The sequence below is a fragment of the Sorex araneus genome, chromosome 2 (assembly GCF_027595985.1).
Source record: "Sorex araneus isolate mSorAra2 chromosome 2, mSorAra2.pri, whole genome shotgun sequence".
In the NCBI taxonomy this organism is placed as follows: Eukaryota; Metazoa; Chordata; class Mammalia; order Eulipotyphla; family Soricidae; genus Sorex; species Sorex araneus.
The window spans coordinates 199467187-199486152 of record NC_073303.1 but is presented as its reverse complement, the minus strand read 5'-3'; positions in this window follow the sequence as shown (position 1 = coordinate 199486152).

Genomic DNA, 18966 nt, shown 5'->3' with positions numbered 1-18966 from the left:
TTCTTTAAGAAAATTAAGGCTGACTGAACAAGGGATTGGTTGCTATTATCAGACACTAATGGCCCCTGATAAGAGGAAATCAGATAGCCTGCATGTAGGGTTTACGGCTAAGTAACCAGGCTCCCTTTTTGCAGCAGATATGGTGTGACTGTGCTTGGGACGGATTATTTTCTTTGTAAATATTTAATCAGCTCAAAAATTTTTATGGAACAACTTACTCCATCTCCGCTTTACTTTTCTTCTTTTGACCTTGATCTTAAATGGAAATGTATATCTATCTACCTATCTGTCTACCTATCATGAAACAATTTAGGGCAAGGGAATTTTGTAAAAATCACAAGGTTTTTCAGGTGGACTTCTCTTGGCTAGTAAAGCATGCTTATTGACTTGATCCTTATGATTTAAGATGCCAAATCTCAATCTTCTTATCACCTTCCTTTAGAAACACATCTATCTTGTCTTGAGAATTCAGTGCCATAAATAGCAGGGAGATTTTCACTTCTTCAGGGGAAATTATAAATATTTATATTTTAGATTATTTTATGGAGGTTATTTTTCAGCATTTTAAGCAAATAGGACTTCAACTTTGCCCATGAGTTGATAAATAAATAAAAATAAAAACAAAATAAATAAAATGAGTTTATTTATTTTGTAATTTTTAAAAAATTATTTTGTTTACTTTAATGAAGCTGGTCAAATAGGCAAATAATGTGTACTTGAAACTTGTATTCCAGGCAAGAAAGTACAAAAGAAAAAAAAAAAAAGAGCTGTGTTCTGTTGTAGACACTTCTGCTTGAATAAAGTAACTACTAATAAAATGACTTTTTGGAATTTTCTCACAAGATTTTTCATTAATTTTAAGATGCTTTTCCTTTAGTGAAGCCATCTGCAGAGTTAGTCATTTCTCTCATCATAGTTGTCATTTCATTTCCAATCTGATATTCCTCTTCTTTTGGTCCATACCCTCAGTTTGGCTTCAAGAAAGGTCATTTTCCCACAGTTTAGTTCTGAAAATGCTTCTATCTCCCACTGGAAATCGTCATTCAGTGGTGGTGCATGTTAGAACAATTGGAAGGACACACAGACACTCGCATTGGTCAATCCTATTTATCACAAGCCTGAAAAACTCACAGTCCTGGAAATGGGGCTTTCCTGTGCATAGGACATTTTCTAAAAGAGATAAATATGAAGGCACTGAGACTTAAGCACCAAAACTCAGTGCAATGAAAAACTATAATGAATAATGGGCATTGGAATTCAAATCACCAGAGTCTTGTTTGTTTCTAGGCCACACTGGAGATCCTCAGAGGTGACTCCTGGATCTGCTCTCAGGACCTACTCCTGGTGGGTCTGAGGGACCATATGGGATGCTGGGGATCGAAACCTGGTCAGCGGTGCAAGGCAAGCACGCTGCCTTGCTGTACTATTGCTTCGGCCCCCAAATTACCAGATATTTTAAAGAGACGGGCTGCCTGTTCTCAATTCTTTTTTGAACAACACATTACAAAAGAGCTATTTTTTTACAGTTACAGATTTATACATATTTGTGCTCATGTTTCCCCCATACAAAGTTCAATAACCCATCCCTTCACCAGTGCCCATTCTCCACCACCAGTAAACCCAACATCCCTCCCACCCTCTCCAGTCCCGTCTCCCCCCACCCCACACTGCCACTATGGCAGGGTATTCCCTTTTGTTCTCTCTCTCTGATTAGGTGTTGTGGTTTGCAATAAAGGTGTTGAGTGGCCATTGTGTTCAGTCTCTAGTCTATATTTGGCCCGCATCACCCTTCCTCCACATGACCTCCTACCACATTTTACTTGGTGTTCCCTTCTCTGAGTTGCCCAGAATGAGAGACCAGCCTCCAAGCCATGGAGACAACCTCCTGGTACTTATTTCTACTATTTTTGGGTGTTAGTCTCCTAGTCTATTATTCTATATTCCACAGATGAGTGCAATCTTTCTATGTCTGTCTCTCTCAAAAGAGCTATTTTTTAAAAATAAAAATGGATTGAAGGAAAAGAAAAAAAAACCCAGAAGGAAATCTAGACCCTTAAATGACTCTTTTTTGGTTCCTGATGAACTCCAATCACGTCTTGCTTCTCTGTTCCCAGTTCTTTTGGCGTGACCATCAGCAACTCTGACCCTCAAAGAGAGAGCTGAGTGAACTCCCTGGGTCTCTGTGTTTTCGACAGTAAGGTTCTTTGAGTCGATTGAGACGTGTGGTCCGTATTACTCTAAAGTGAGTCTCACTGCTGTTCAATAACTTTGAGTTTTATGTACTCTTCCTTCTAGTCTCCCAAGTCCTCAGTTGAAGATTTTGCTTTCTGATACAATGACAGTGGCTTCCAGGGGCCTCAGCACAACAGAGGCCTGGGGTAGCCAGCACCTCGCTCTGGGGTTTATGAATGTCTGTTTCTGGGGTCACATCCATTGGTGCTCAGGACTTACTCTTGGCTCTGTGCTCAGGGATTCTTCTTGATAGGACTTGGGGGCACTGTGTGTCGTGCCAGGAATCCAACCTGCATCAGCTGAGCGTAAGACAAGCTTTTTAACCTGCTAAACTCTCTCTCCATCCCTCTTGCTTTATTTGTATTCTATATACTCCACACCTCATTGCATTCCCTCCTGGGAACTATTTTTTCTCTCAAGACTCTCCCCATTTATTATCTGGTCACTGTCAGGCCTGGCCAGCCTAAGGTAGATGTGAAACCTAGGGAGACATTTGGAAGCAGGAGGTGAAGTTAACCAAATAGCTCTTTTTTAGAAAACCACTGGACAAGTAACATGGAGAAACAGGATTGGTCGGAGACGCTGTGGGAGAGGTCTGACAATACCCCTGCCGGCCTGGAGGAGGAGCTCTAGAGTAGTTTTAGTCTCTTGGAAGGTCATGACCTTGGGTGGGGTCTCCTCAGTTGTGCATTATTACAGAGCAGCTAGCCCGAAGGCCTTACTCCAAAGGGGGTTGATGACTCAAAATGCCCAAATCCTAACAGTCCTTTTGGGCAAATTACTTAATCTCTCAGGGTTCAGTTATCTCCTCTGTAACTGTGGGCAAGATGGATAGAGCCCTCTATCTCACAGGGTTATTGTCAGTCTTATAAATCAGAACACAAACTAAGAAACCAGACTTCAAAAAGAATATTTTTTTCCCAACTAATGTTTCTGTGCTGTTAATACTCTCACCCATTAAAAGTTTGCCTGGGGCAGCAAACCATCATTTTATTGAATCCTTGCCGTATGCGTTTTCCAGGGCAGTTTAACAAAGTGCCATAAGCCATCGAATAAGAGATGTTTCTTATCCCAAAATTCTGGAAGTTACAAGTCTAAAATTAAAGTGTGGACAGGGCTGTGTTCCTCTGGGAACTGTAGGGGATGATCTTTTTTGTTTGCTTCCAGTTCTTCATAATCTGAGATGGTTCTGGATGTATGACAGCAACATTTTAATCTTTGCCTTCATATCCTAGTCCCTCTATATATATCTCTAAATGTCCAAACTCTCTATGTCCAATTTGCCCATCGAGTAAGGATGCAAGTCATTAAACACATTAGATTAGGATCAGACACTAATGATCACAGTGTAATGTCATAGGCTCTGTCAAAACTGTCTATAAGTAAGACCACACAATGGGTACTGGGAGTTACAACTATAATACAGCCTCTTGGGGAATATAATTTAATCCCTATCCCTTGAAAAATCTCTATGTGGTTGATATCATTATGTCCATTTCATGGGTGAGTTAAATGGAGATTCAGAGATGCTGAACAACTCATTCAGAATCATATAGCAGATCCAAATAGAGTGAGGGCTTGAACCCAAATCTCTTGGACTGCCCACAATATGCCCTTTCTAATAAAATGTTGCTGCCTTCACACATAAAATTTCTGAGTAAGCTAGTAGAGATTTGAAGATCTGGGATGAATTTGAGTCTCAAGTTGTTGCAAGAAAATGAATTGCTACTAGGAAAAAGTCTAAATCCACAATATCTTTTGAGTCATTTTGTTCAGCAACAATGAACAAAAAATAGCTAGGAAAGGCACCCATAACATATCTATATTTGAAAAGGGTTTCCAAACCTGGCTTTACCTTTTTCTTCTTGCCTGCAGTTCCCAGGAATTGACACTGTTTTTGATCTTCTAGGCCTGAGGAAATAATTTATGAAAATAATGTTGACAGTATGTGTTCAGAAACTAACATGAGGTTGATTTTTTTTTAAAAAAGAACTATGGTATCTAAGTAATGTTAGTAAGAAGTTCTTTAGTGACCCCAACTTTACTAATAGAATCCTAATATAATGATAACATCCATATTTATTTGATTACTTACTCTGTGCCAGGCATGATATTTTTAGTGCTACCTGATTGAGAACAGCACCAAGGTAAGTTTTTGAAAGATTTGAGGATGGTTTTTGTCATTCACTCCATAGTCAAGTCCTCATTCTGTGTATTGTATCATCATGTGTTGATGAACTGTGTTTCTATCTAAATTCCAGGTGATCTTGCTCATATGTGGACTGTTAGGAAGTAAAGAAAGGGATTAGACAACCCCCTGTGCAAACAAACCACGAGAAAGATCATTAGTTCTGTGACTGGGGAGGAGAGAATTTAGGAGGGAGGAGAAGGGACTATGGGCTAATGGGGGAGGCATTAAAACATTGGTGGAGAGATTAGTGTTGAAGCTCTGCAAATGTAACAAATTCAATAGCAATATAACACCTTAATCAAAATTAACACCCCCACAATGTTTCTATTATATATATGAATATCATGTATTCATATATATAATAGAAATATAATAAAATATATATATGGTGGTGCTCTCAGTAAGATATCCAGTCCAGCCTAAGTATATCATGGGTTATATCTTCTAGGTCAAGTAATTGCACTATCTGAGGTTCGCACAATGAGTCACCTAAAGATGAATTCCTCAGAACATATTCCTGCTGCTAAGCAACATGGGATCATACTGGAGAAAACAAGGGTAAGAAAGGAAAATAATTACTTGCCTATTTATGTTCATTTAGTCACCATAGGCAAAAGATGGATGTAACCAAAATTATAGTCAATGGAAAAATAAAACGTGATATATAGCACAGTGGGTAGGGCGTTTGCCTTGCACGCGGCTGACCTTTGTTTGATTCCTCCGTCCCTCTCAGAAAGCCTGGCAAGCTACTGAGAGTATCCAGCCTGCACAGCAGAGCCTAGCAAGCTCCACATGGCATGTTCCATATGCCAAAAACAGTGACAGCAAGTCTCACAATGGAGACGTTACTGGTGTCCGCTTGAGCAAATCGATGAACAATGGGACTGACAATGCTATACAAACAATAAAATATTATTCAGCCTTAAAAGGGAAGGAAATTATGATACATGTGTAGAATGAATAAACCTGAAGGATATTACACAGGGTGAAATAAGTCCAACAGAAAAAGACAGTTACTGTATTTTCCCTTTTATAGATTATACCTATAGTTGTATAAATGATAGGTATGGAAGTGGAATGGTGGGGCTGGGAGCAGGGACAAATGGACAAAAGCATTATTCAATGGGGTCAGGGTTTTGGTTTTTCAGGATGAAGTCTAGACTGTTACTGAAATGTTACTGCATATTATTGCATGGTAGTTACTGAAATATTACTGCATGGTACACTTAAAAATCTGAGATGCTGAGTGGACCAATCTAAAGTAAAGAAATTGAAACAGTAATAAAAATATCTCCCCATGAAAAACTCCTAAGTCTCGATAGATTAAGACAAAGTAGTGAAGTACAAGAAATGGAGAAAAGAAATTGTCTTCAAAAAAAGAGGCAAGTGGTCTTGGGGAAACCGGATAGCCACATGTTTAAAAGTGAAATTAGAACTATTTCTCATACCACTCACAAAAGTGAACTCATAGTGGATTAAAGACCTTGATCTTAAACCAGAATCCATAAAATACATACACTGAAGAAAACAGTAGCATAACTCTCCAGGAAATTGTCATCAGAGTTGTCTACAACAAGATGACCACAGAGACAAAGACAACAAAACCAAAATTAAGCAGATGGGACCACATCAGATTTAAAAGTTTCTGCACAGCAAAAGAAACTCAAGCCATAATAAAAAGATACTCCAAGTAATGGAAGAAAATGTTTTCACATAATCACTATATCACTGTCATCCCGTTGATCATCGATTTGCTTGAGCAGGCGCCAGTAACGTGTCCATTCGTTCTAGCCCTGAGATTTTATTTTATTTTATTATTTTTTCTTTTTTTAAAAATTTATTTTTTTTATTGAATCACCATGTGGAAAGTTACAAAGCTTTCAGGCTTAAGTCTCAATCTAGTCCTGAGATTTTAGCAGCCTCTCTTTACCCGTTCTTCCCAGTGGTGCCTCATTGAAGACTCTTTCAGGGTAAGGGGAATGAGACCCATCATTGTTACTGTTTTTGGCATATCAAATATGGCACAGAGAGCTTGCCAGGCCCTACCATGCAGTCAGGATGCTCTGAGTACCTTGTCAGGTTCTCTGAGAGGGAGAACTAGACTATAAGAGGTCGCCGTGAGCATCTGGGAGCATTGTTTTATTGTCTCTGGATCTTGGCTGTTGTTTGTATTACACGGTGTGTGTGTGTGGGGGGGGATCAGTTTGTGGGTGTGGCTGCCAAGCTACTGGAAAATGGGGGGTCTGGGTGGAGGAGGCCCAGTCCTGATCCAAGCAGGCTTGGATATCTCAGCCCCGGCTCCCGCACACCTGGGTTTCTCTGCCAATTCCTTCATGCATGAGGCTTGTCCAATGTGTGGAGAGGGGCCTTGAGAATGCCTGTGGCTGGGTTCTGGAGGTCTTCGGCTGCTGGGGCACGTAATATATTAAATATATAATATCCAAAATCTATAATGCCTTCACAAAGCTCAACAATAAAAAAACCAACAAACCCATCAGAAAACGGGGATAGGAAATGAACAGGCACTTTATTGGAGAAAACATACAGATGGTCAGCAGGTATATGAAAAAGTGTTCATGTCACTTATGATTAGGAAGATGCAAATCAAAATGATGTTGAAATGTGTTGGTGTGGCTGTGATGAGAAAGGACCCCTCATTCACTGTTGATGGGAATATTGTCTGGTTCAACCTCTATGGAAGGCAATAAGGGATCTCTTTAGAAATAAGTTTAAAAAGTTTTAAAAAAAAGAAGTAGAATTACTCTAATGGTCAATGATACCACTCCTTGGAATCCACCTCCTAAACACAGAAACATTAATTTGAAAGGATATATATATATATATATATATATATATATATATCACTGTATCACTGTCATCCCATTGTTCATAGACTTGCTTGAGCAGGCAGCAATAACGCCTCCATTCATCCCAGACTTGAGATTTTTTAGCAGCCTCTCCTTACTCGTCCTTCCAAATGGTGCCATATTGGAGGCTCTTTCAGGGTCAGGAGAATACACCATGGGGAGCTTGCCAGGCTCTGCTGTGTGGGCAGGATACTCTCAGTAGCTTGCCGGGCTCTCCAAGAGGGATGGAGAGTGTATATAAGAGAATACAAGAAAGTATGCTAAAACCAAACACATGTGTGCTGCTTTAGGTATATCAGTGGGCTAGACTGTCACCCTCCCCAACTTTAAACTCTACTACAAAGCAGAAACAATTAAAACAGCATGGTACTGGAACAAAGGCAGAGCTTCAGACCAATGGAAGAGGGTGGAATATCCCTACACACAACCCCAAATGTATGATCATCTAATCTTTGATAAGGGAGCAAGAAATGTGAAGTGGAGCAAGAAAAGCCTCTTTAACAGATGGTGCTGGCATAACTGGACAACCACGTGAAAAAGAATGGTCTTACACCTCGTTCTAATACCATGCACAAAAATCAGATCAAAATGGACTAAAGAGGTCTGCGTTCCCCAAGTTCCTGAAGCCGCCCCCCCCCCCCCCCCCCCGCGTGCCCTGTCTTCAGATCTGGCTCTGTAACTGCGCCTGTCCATCAGGTACCAAGACCATCCCTTGGCCACGCCCTCCCGCCCCCAGCTCCCTAAGAGGAAGACACTGGGGGTGTGGCCTGTGTCTTAGTGGGTGTGGCCTCAAAGTGGGCGTGGCCGCCTATAGGAGCGGCCGCAGTTATTATTTGTTACCTCAGCTCAATCGGTACTGTGTATTTCTTTGAAAATTCACTTTTGCGATCTCAGCCACTTACGCAAAATAGCTATTAGCTTAGTTTGACACTATAAAAGCTGTCAGTGAATAAGGGAAGTTTAGCACAATCAGAGTCCCTTCTTTCCACAAGAGGGAACAGGAATAAATAACTACAAAGTTCCAACTCTATACTTCCGTAACAATATGAAGAAGCAGCGAAAATCCCCTCCAGGAAGAGAGGGAGAAGAAAAGATTCCAGAAACATCAACGGGGGCTACTCACATCTATGACCTCTCAGATAAACAATTCAGAGAGGAGATCTGGAGGAGAGTCCACCTACTCCAAGAAAACATGGAACAGACATCCAATAAATTAAGGGAGGAGATGAATGAAGCACTGGAACGGTCTACCAAGAAAATCCAGGAAGAAATGAGAGCAGAAATTTCAAACCTACGAACGGAAGTCACACAAATAAAGGAATCGGTAGACGAATTAAAAATCTCACTAGATGCCCTCAACAGTAGAATGACTACAGCTGAAGACAGAATCAGCGACCTGGAAGATGAGCTACAGAAAGCTTATAGACAACAACAAATCATGGCCAAAGACCTCAAAATGGCTATAGAGCGAATCAGAGCCCTGGGGGATGACTTCAAGAGGAACAACATAAGAATCATTGGAGTACCAGAACCACAGGGAAGCAACCCCAATGAAAAAATACAGTCAAAGACATCATTGCTAAGAAATTCCCAGAGCTGGAGAAGGCAGGCATCCAGATACAAGGAGTCCGAAGAGTACCAGCAAAAAGAGACCCAAATAAAAAGACTCCAAGGCATATCATAGTCAGAATGACGGATGCTATGGATAGAGACACAATTCTGCAAGCAGCAAGGTCAAAGAAGGAAATCACATACAAAGGAGCACCCCTCATATTTACAGCAGACCTGTCAGAGGAAACCCTCCAAGCCCGAAGACAATGGTGGGACATAGTGAAAAAACTCAACGAAATGAATGCCTCACCAAGAATACTTTATCCGGCTAAACTCTCACTCAAACTCGAAGGAACCATACACTATTTCTTGGATAAACAACAGCTCAGGAACTTCATAGACTCAAAACCAATCTTGAAAGAAGGTCTAAAGGGGGCTACTGTGACAAGGAGGAGCCCCAAAAGATCAACAAATCCCACAGAAAGATGACACAAAACCCCATCACAATAATCTCTCTCAATGTCAATAGCCTAAATGCACCTATCAAGAGACAGAGTAGCAAAATGGATCCAGAAATTAAACCCAACATTCTATTGCCTGCAAGAAACACACCTGAACAAACAGAGTAAACATAGACTCAAAGTCAAAGGATGGAAAACAATCCTGCAAGCAAACAATCCCCTTAAAAAAGCTGGAGTGGCCATCCTGGTATCCGACAACATAGATTTCAGGTTGAAAAAGATTAAAAGGGACAGCGAAGGCCATTTTCTGTATATCAAGGGATATATACAACAGGAAGAAATCACACTCTTAAAAGTATATGTTCCTAATGAACAACCGGCTAAATATTTAAAACAACTCCTAACAGACTTCAAAGAGGACATCACTAACAGCACAATAGTAGTTGGAGACTTCAATACGGCCTTATCGCCTCTAGATAGATCGACAAGAATAAAACTCAACAAGGAAACACTGACTCTGAAAGAAGAGATTGAAGAGAGAGGCCTAATAGACCTATATAGGGCTTTACACCCCAAAAAGAAAGAATACACATTCTTTTCCAGTGCACATGGAACTTTTTCTAAAATAGACCGTGTACTGGGCCCCAGAACATACCTCAATAGAATCGGAAAAATAGAAATTGTATCAACCATCTTTTCAGACCACGATGTGCTGAAGATAGAAGCTAACCACTCACAAATCAGAAAATAAAATCAAACACCTGGAAATTAAACAATTCAATGTTGAACAATGAGTGGGTCAAGAAGGAAATCAAGGAAGAAATCAAAAAATACTTAGAAACAAATGAGAATGAAGACACGAGCTACCAAAACCTATGGGACGCAGCTAAAGCCGTGTTAAGGGGAAACTTTATAGCTCTCCAAGCATTCCTCAGGAAGGAAGAAAGGGCCCACATAGATAGCTTGACTTCACGACTCAAGACCTTAGAAAAGGATCAGAAAAAGGCACCCAAACCAGACCGAAGGAAAGAAATAATAAAAATTAGAGCAGAAATTAATGACATCGAAACCAAAAAAACAATCCAAAAGATCAATGAAACAAAGAGCCGGTTCTTCGAGAAAATAAATAAGATTGATAAACGGCTAGCAAGACTCACAAAGAAAGAAAGAGAGAGAACTCTAATAAATCGAATCAGAAATGAAAATGGGAACATCATAACAGAAACCAGTGAGATTCAAAAGACCATTAGAGACTACTTTGAAGGTCTATACGCCACAAAAAAGGAGAACCTATAAGAAATAGATGGATTCCTTGATTCCTACAATCTCCCAAGACTGAACAAAGAAGACTTGGAATACCTGAATAGACCCATCAATATTAAGGAAATTGAAACTGTAATCAATAACCTCCCCAAAAACAAAAGCTCAGGCCCAGATGGTTTCACTAGTGAATTCTTCCAAACATTCAAAGAAGACCTGTTGCCAGTTCTCCTCAAACTTTTCCAGGAAATTGAAGAAACAGGATCTCTCCCAAACAGTTTCTATGAAGCACACATCTCCCTAATACCAAAAGCAAACAAAGACACCACTAAGAAAGAAAATTACAGACCAATATCCCTGATGAGCACCAATGCGAAGATCCTCAACAAAATATTAGCAAATAGGATCCAACAACTCATCAAAAAGATCATACATCACGATCAAGTGGGATTCATCCTGGGGATGCAAGGATGGGTTAACATTTGGAAATCAATCAACATAATCCATCATATCAACAAAAGTAAAGATAAAAACCATATGATCATATCAATAGATGCAGAGAAAGCATTTGACAAGATCCAACATCCTTTCATGATGAAAACCCTCACCAAAATGGGGTTTGGAGGGACTTTCCTCAAGATAGTCGAAGCCATCTCCCACAAACCTACGGTAAGCATTATCCTTAATGGGGAAAACTAAGGGCCTTTCCTCTGAGATCAGGGACAAGACAAGGATGCCCACTCTCACCACTCCTCTTCAATATAGTACTGGAAGTACTTGCGATAGCTATTAGACAAGAAAAAAAGATTAAGGGCATCCAGATAGGAAAGGAAGAAATCAAACTCTCACTATTTGCAGATGATATGATACTATATCTAGAGAAGCCTAAAGCCTCTACTAAGAAACTCTTAGAAACAATAGACTTATACAGTAAAGTTGCAGGCTACAAAATCAATACCCAAAAATCCATGGCCTTCCTATACGCAAACAATGAGGCAGAGGAAAGGGACATGAAAAAAGCAATCCCATTCACAATCGTGCCCCAGAAAATCAAGTACCTCGGAATCAGCTTAACCAAGGAAGTAAAAGACCTCTACAAAGAAAACTATAAAACGCTACTCCATGAAATAAAAGAGGACATGAGGAAATGGAAACATATACCCTGCTCGTGGATGGGGAGAATCAATGTTGTCAAAATGGCAATCCTCCCCAAAGCATTATACAGATTCAACGCGATCCCTATAAGGATACCCATGACATTCTTCAAAGAAATGGATCAAGCAATCCTAAAATTCATATGGAACAACAAACGTCCACGGATAACTAAAACAAAAGATGATGGGAGGCATCACCCTCCCCAACCTCAAACATTACTACAAAGCAGTAACAATTAAAACAGCATGGTACTGGAACAAAGGTAGAACCGTAGACCAACAGAACAGGGTGGAATATCCCTACACACAACCCCAAATGTATGATCATCTAATCTTTGATAAGGGAGCAAGAGATGTGAAATGGAGCAGGTAAAGCCTCTTTAACAAATGCTGCTGGCACAACTGGACAACCACATGCAAAAAAATGGGCTTAGACCTTGATCTGACACCATGCACAAAAGTTAGATCAAAATGGATTAAAGACCTCAACATCAGACCACAAATCATAAGGTACATTGAAGACAAGGTCGGCAAAACCCTCCACGATATTGAAGATAAAGGAATTTTCAAAGATGACATGGAACTAAGCAATCTAGTAAAAACAGAGATCAACAAATGGGACTACATTAAACTAAAAAGCTTCTGCACCGCAAAAAATACAGTGACCAGAATACAAAGACTATCCACAGAATGGGAAAGGATATTTACACAATACCCATCAGATAAGGGGTTGATATCAATGGTACATAAAGCACTGGCTGATCTCTACAAGAAGAAAACATCCAACCCCATCAAAAAATGGGGCGAAGAAATGAACAGAAACTTTACCAAGGAAGAAATACGAATGGCCAAAAGGCACATGAAAAAGTGCTCTACATCACTAATCATCAGAGAGATGCAGATCAAAACAACTACGAGATACCACCTCACACCACAGAGACTAGCACACATCCAAAAGAACAAAAGCAACCGCTGTTGGAGAGGATGTGGGGAGAAAGGGACCCTTCTACACTGCTGGTGGGAATGCCGACTCGTTCAGCCCTTTTGGAAAACAATATGGACGATTCTCAAAAAATTAGATATTGAGCTCCCATTTGACCCAGCAATACCACTGCTGGGAATATATCCCAGAGAAGCAAAAAAGTATAGTCAAAATGACATCTGCACTTATATGTTCATTGCAGCACTGTTTACAATAACCAGAATCTGGAAAAAACCCGAGTGCCCTAGAACAGATGACTGGTTGAAGAAACTTTGGTACATCTATACAATGGAATACGGAATACTATGCAGCTGTTAGAGAAAAGGAGGTCATGAATTTTGTATATAAGTGGATCGGCAAGGAAAGTTTCATGCTGAGTGAAATGAGTCAGAAAGAGAGAGACAGACATAGAAAGATTGCACTCATCTATGGTATATAGAATAACAGAGTGGGAGACTAATACCCAAGAATTGTAGAAATAAGTACCAGGAGGTTGACTTCATGGTTTGGAGGCTGGCCTCACATTCTGGGGAGAGGGCAACTCAGAGAAGGGATCATCAACTATAATGTAGTCGAAGGCCATGCGGGGGAAGGGTGTTGCGGGCTGAATGAGGGCTAGAGACCGAGCTCAGTGGCCACTCAACACCTTTATTGCAAACCACAACAGCTAATTAGAGAGAGAACAGAAGGGAATGCCCTACCACAGTGGCAGGGTGGGGTGGGGAGAGATGGGTTTGGGGAGGGTGGGAGGGATGATGGGTTTACTGGTGGTGGAGAATGGGCACTGGTGAAGGGATGGGTTCTCGAACCTTGTATGAGGGAAACATGAGCGCAAAGTTGTATAAATCTGTAACTGTACCCTCACGGTGATTGACTAATTAAAAATAAATAAATTAATTAAAAAAAATGGACTAAAGACCTGAACATCAGACCACAATCTATAAGGTACATTGGAGACAAGGCCGACAAAACCCTCCACGATATTGAAGCTAAAGGTATCTTTAAAGATTACATGCAACTGATCAACCAAGTGGAAACAGAGATAAACAAATGGGGCTATATTAAACTAAGAAGCTTCTGTACAGCAAAAGATACAGTGACCAGAATACACAGACAGTCTACAGAATGAGAAAGGATATTCACCCAATACCCATCTGATAAGGGATTGATATCAAAGGTATATAAGACACTGGTTGAACTCTACAAGAAGAAAACATCCAACCCCATTGGAAAGTGGGGTGAAGAAATGAACAGAAAATTTCTCAAAGAAGAAATAAGAATGACCAAAAGGCACATGAAAAAATGCCCTTCATCACTAATCATCAGGGAGATGTAGATCAAAACAACTATGAGATACCCCCTCACACCACAGAGACTGGCACACATCCTAAAGAACAAAAGCAACCGATGTTGGCGTGGATGTAGGGATAAAGGGGTCCTCCTACACTGCTGGTGGGAATGCCGGCTGGTTCAGTCCTTTTGGAAAACAATATGGACGCTTCTCAAAAAATTAGAAATTGAGTTCCCTATGGTCTGCCATGGAGGCAGGGGGAGGGTGGGAAAGGGGGGGTATACCCGGGATGTTGGTGGTAGGGAATATGCACTGATGGAGGGATGGGTGTTTGATCATTGTGAGATTGTAACCTAAACATGAAAGCTTGTAACTATCTCACGGTGATTCAGTAAAATTAAAAAGAAAATAAAAAAATAAAAAGAAATTGAGTTCCCATTTGACCCAGCAATACCACTTCTGGGAATATATCCTGGAGAGGCAAAAAAGTATAGTTGAAATGACATTTGAACTTGTATGTTCATCGCAGTACTGTTTACAATAGCCAGAATCTGGAAAAGACCCGAGTGCCCGAGAACAGATGACTGGTTAAATTAAGGAAACTTTGGTATATCTACACAATGGAATACTATGCAGCTGTTAGAAAAGATGAAGTCCTGAACTTTGCATATAAGTGGATCAACATGGAAAGTATCATGCTAAGTGAAATGAGTCAGAAAGAGAGAAACAGACATAGAAAGATTGCACTCATCTGTGGAATATAAAATAACAGAGTAGGAGACTAACACCCAAGAATAGTAGAGATAAGTACCAGGAGGTTGGCTCTGTGGCTTGGAAACCAGCCTCACATACTGGGGGGAAAGGCAGCTCAGAGAGAGAAGGGAACACCAAGTAAAGTGTGGTTGGAGGGCCCACTCGGGATGGGAGATGTGTGCTGAAAGTAGAATATAGATTGAACACGATGGCCACTCAATACCTCTATTGCAAACCAAAACACCCCAAAGGTGAGAGAGAACAAAAGGGAATGCCCTGCCATAGAGGCGGGGTGGGGTGGGGGTGGATGGATCTGGTTGAGGTGAGGGGGATGGAGTGGGGGGGATAGAGGGGGGCGATGGGAGGAATACTGGGATCATTGGTGGTGGAGAATGGGCACTGTTGGAGGGATGGGTACTCAAGCATTGTATAACTGAAACACAAGCATGAAAATATGTAAATATGTAAATAATAAATAAATAGTTATGCTTGGAATATTACATTTCATTCAAGTGAGAGAAGGAATCCGGAGTTCTGACCTCTGTCAATGATCAAGAATCAGGGATATTGTCTCATTTGCCAAGGCATCAAAAATCAGATGGGCCGGGCATGTAATGTGATTTAGAGATGATTGCTGGACTAGAGCTGTTACCGACTGGATTCCACGGGACATCAAACGACCGTGTGGCCACCCACCTACAAGATGGTCAGACTTCTTTGTCAAAACCCTGAATGAACTATTTGAGGCTCTTCGTGTTCCTGGAGTGAGCAGATACCATTGGGCTACACTAGCACGAATGGTACGAATAGAGACGTTACTGGCGCCTGCTGGAGCAAATCAAATATCAATGGGATGGGCAAGTGATACAAGTGATATATATATATATATCCCACAAATAAATGCAGTTATTCTATACCTCTTCCTCTCCTTCTGACTCATTTCATTCAGCATGATACTCTCCATGTCCATCTCTTTATAAGCAAATTTCATGACTTCATTTTTCCTAGTGGCTGCATAGTCTTCTATTGTGTAGATGTACCATAGTTTCTTTATTCAGTTGTCTGTTCTCAGGCACTTGGGCTGTTTCCAGATTCTGGCTATTGTGAATAATGCTGCAAAGAACATATAAGTGCAGATGGTGTTTCTGCTGTGTCAAACCTGAGATTTTGGTCATAGAGGGAAGTTACGAAGTTACATAGTCACAGGGTTAGAAGAGGTTGGAAGAAGAAAGGAGAAGACAATGGCAGCAGACGAGACACACACACACATACACACACAGAGACAGACAGACAGAGATGAAGGAGAAGACAATGCCATGGACGGGAGACAGAAGACTTATGAGACAGAGCACAACGGCAGGACAGAAGACAGGATTTAAGAAAAGAGCGCAATGGCACACATAGAAGCAGAGCACAAAGGAAGAAGATAGAAAGAGAGCACAGCAATGAATAGGAGACAACAAGAAGATGAGGAGGAACACTGGGACTTTGGATACTTTGAGGTCCACGAGGAGACTAGGATGATGGAACTCTGATAACCAGAGTTATTGGAAGGATGGAAGGATGACTACGATTGCATCATAAAGGGAGAGATGGGTCGAGGCCAGGGGGTCCGCCCATTGCCCATCCTTTGCCTGGCGTTCCCGGAAGAGCCTGGGAGGCTGCTCAGGTTCGCTGAAGGAACCCTACCTGCACCTGCCTGCCTGCATGGGCCTGCCTTCACCACAGCTCATGTTTATCATTTATGTATCATATCACTTGTTGAGTGAGATGAAAAAACTCAACAGCTGGGGAGGGTTTCAGGACCTTGGGATAGGAAGTGGGTACTCTGGTGATGGGTGTGATGTTGAGTTGTGTGCACATGAAATCATCTCCAACAATACGGTAACTCACAATACTTCAATAACTTGAACAATGAAGGCAAAACATGATTAAGCTGAAATTTTTTTCTGCTATGTGTCTTCTATCACAGTGAAAAAGAAAACCCATCAGAAAAATTAATCATCTGAACCGTGATTATTCTAGGTTTCATGTTGGCCACAATTCAGATTTTGTAAACATCTTTTGAACAACCTTGCATGTTAAATACTTTTCTGAGCTCAGAATTATGACGAATTATGGAAATCAGAGGGTTAAAGAACAAGTCATAGAACTCCTGAGTAGTTTAGGCAGCCTCAAGGCCATCATTTTTGTTTGTTTGTTTGTTTCTGAGCCATACCCTGAAGTTCTCAGGGCTTACTTCTGGCTCTGTGCTCAGAAATCATACCTGATGGGCTTAGGGGACCACTGGGGTGCTGGGGCTGGAACTGGAGTTGGCCGCGTGCAAGGCAAATACCTTACCAGCTGTATTTTGCTCCAGCCGTGCAAGGCCATAGTCATGTGAGCCCAGAACACCTATCTTCTAACCAGTGAGGAGGTCTCAAATGCACAGAATGGGGCTTGGGTGAGACCTACGTCTGCTCCCCCTCCTCTCCTTCTAAGCTCAACTCCTCTTTGAAACCTTTAATCAAGAATTTCATTCATTCATTCCTGTCCCTTTGCTACTTCTGTCTTCATCATGCAACCTATCAGGACAAACAAATTAGGCCCAGTTTTTGGCTTCAGGAATTTACAGCGCGAAAGCAGTAGGCCAGTGGGAAGGGGGTTTGCCTTACATGCAGCTGACCCAGGTTTGATCCCCGGCACCCTATATAGTCCCCTTCACACCGCCAGGAGTGATCCCTGAGTGAAGATCCAGGAGTAAGCTTAGTACCCCTGGGTGTGGCTACCCAAATAAATTAAAACAAAACGAAGAACTTACCGAGTAGTGGACCAAATTTTGTTATTTTGTTTATATCAACAACTCTTCAACATAGAGTGAACATATATTGATTGTATATGTCTACAAAATATTTTGTAGCATTGTCAGGAAGGAGCGAGTCCTGTTTCCAAGTTTAATGGCCCAATACTGTCTGGTAAATAAAGGCATACTTTGGAACTGGGGAGCTATAGCACAAGGATTTGGGGCTTTGATCTAAAGCACCCCCTGGCCACCCCTGCATCAACTGGATGTAGCCTGGGAGATTTCTGAGAATTGCTGTATGACCACACCTCGAAGCACCTCTGGGTGTGGTCTCTGAGAGCCTGGCATGGCAGAGTCTAAGCTGCACCCACATTCTTGGGCTTATGCATTAGCTATTTGGCCGGGTTGGTTGAATATAGCTGGGAGCAGTCCTGAGCACTGGTTGGGAGGTTGCCCCTATCTCCCAAATAAGTAAAACAGAAGGTATGCTTTATGAATGCATTTAAGTCTATTTATCATAAAATTACTCTCCTTCTCCCCAAATTGTTTGAGGTCACCCAAAACTTCAGTATTCAAGGTAAATATTGCATCACCATGCAAACCTTAAGACCAAGAAAATTAGTGAAAAACTCGTGATTAGCGAAATTTGAAAATTAACTGTCGAAGAAGGCTCTGAGGGCTCATGAGGAACAGACACCGTTGTGGAGGTACTAAGGTCTGTTCCCTTAATAGAGTCAGGAAAGAGTTACATCACTCTGAACACTAAAGTCACCTTCTGCCATTATTTTACTAGACCAGATATTTGTGATACTTAAAATGCACAGCAGCAAGTGGATGGAGAAGCACCGCCTCAGGCACTCGTGGAGAAAGATGAGTAGAGTAAGTGCAACAATGTAGTCTTTTCCGCAGTCAGAGCTCTGCCCTCGCTTGGCATCACATTCACAGGCTGAAATTCAAGAGATATTTATCCCCAGATAGCCGATAATAGAGCTCGAATAAGTTCGGTGCCTTGTGCTAAGTCAAAGTTTCGGGTTTTTGGGAAGCCGTGTGATGTGCAAAAAGCATGGTTCTGGGGGACCTTGCCTCTCACCAGTGAGGGCTGTTGGGAAGGCAATTAACCTCTCCATCCTAATTTACCAACCTCAAACATCAGAAGAATGCCTGCTTTGTTGCCTTCATGGAGTTCTTGTGAGGATCTAATGAGATAATGGTTACAAAAGTGCTTTATAAAATTGTGGTGATCTGCAAAGTTGGCCTTGTTATTTTGCGGTAGATTCTGCTTTTGAAGCCAGCGTAGGAAGCCAAGACAAATACTCACCATATAGACCATGTCACGCAGGATCTTTCTGGGTGCAGTTATGTGTGGGTGGGCCTGATTGATGGATGTTCTCTCTGAATCCATTTATTACCCATTCAGAGACACAGAAATCCACAAGGTGATG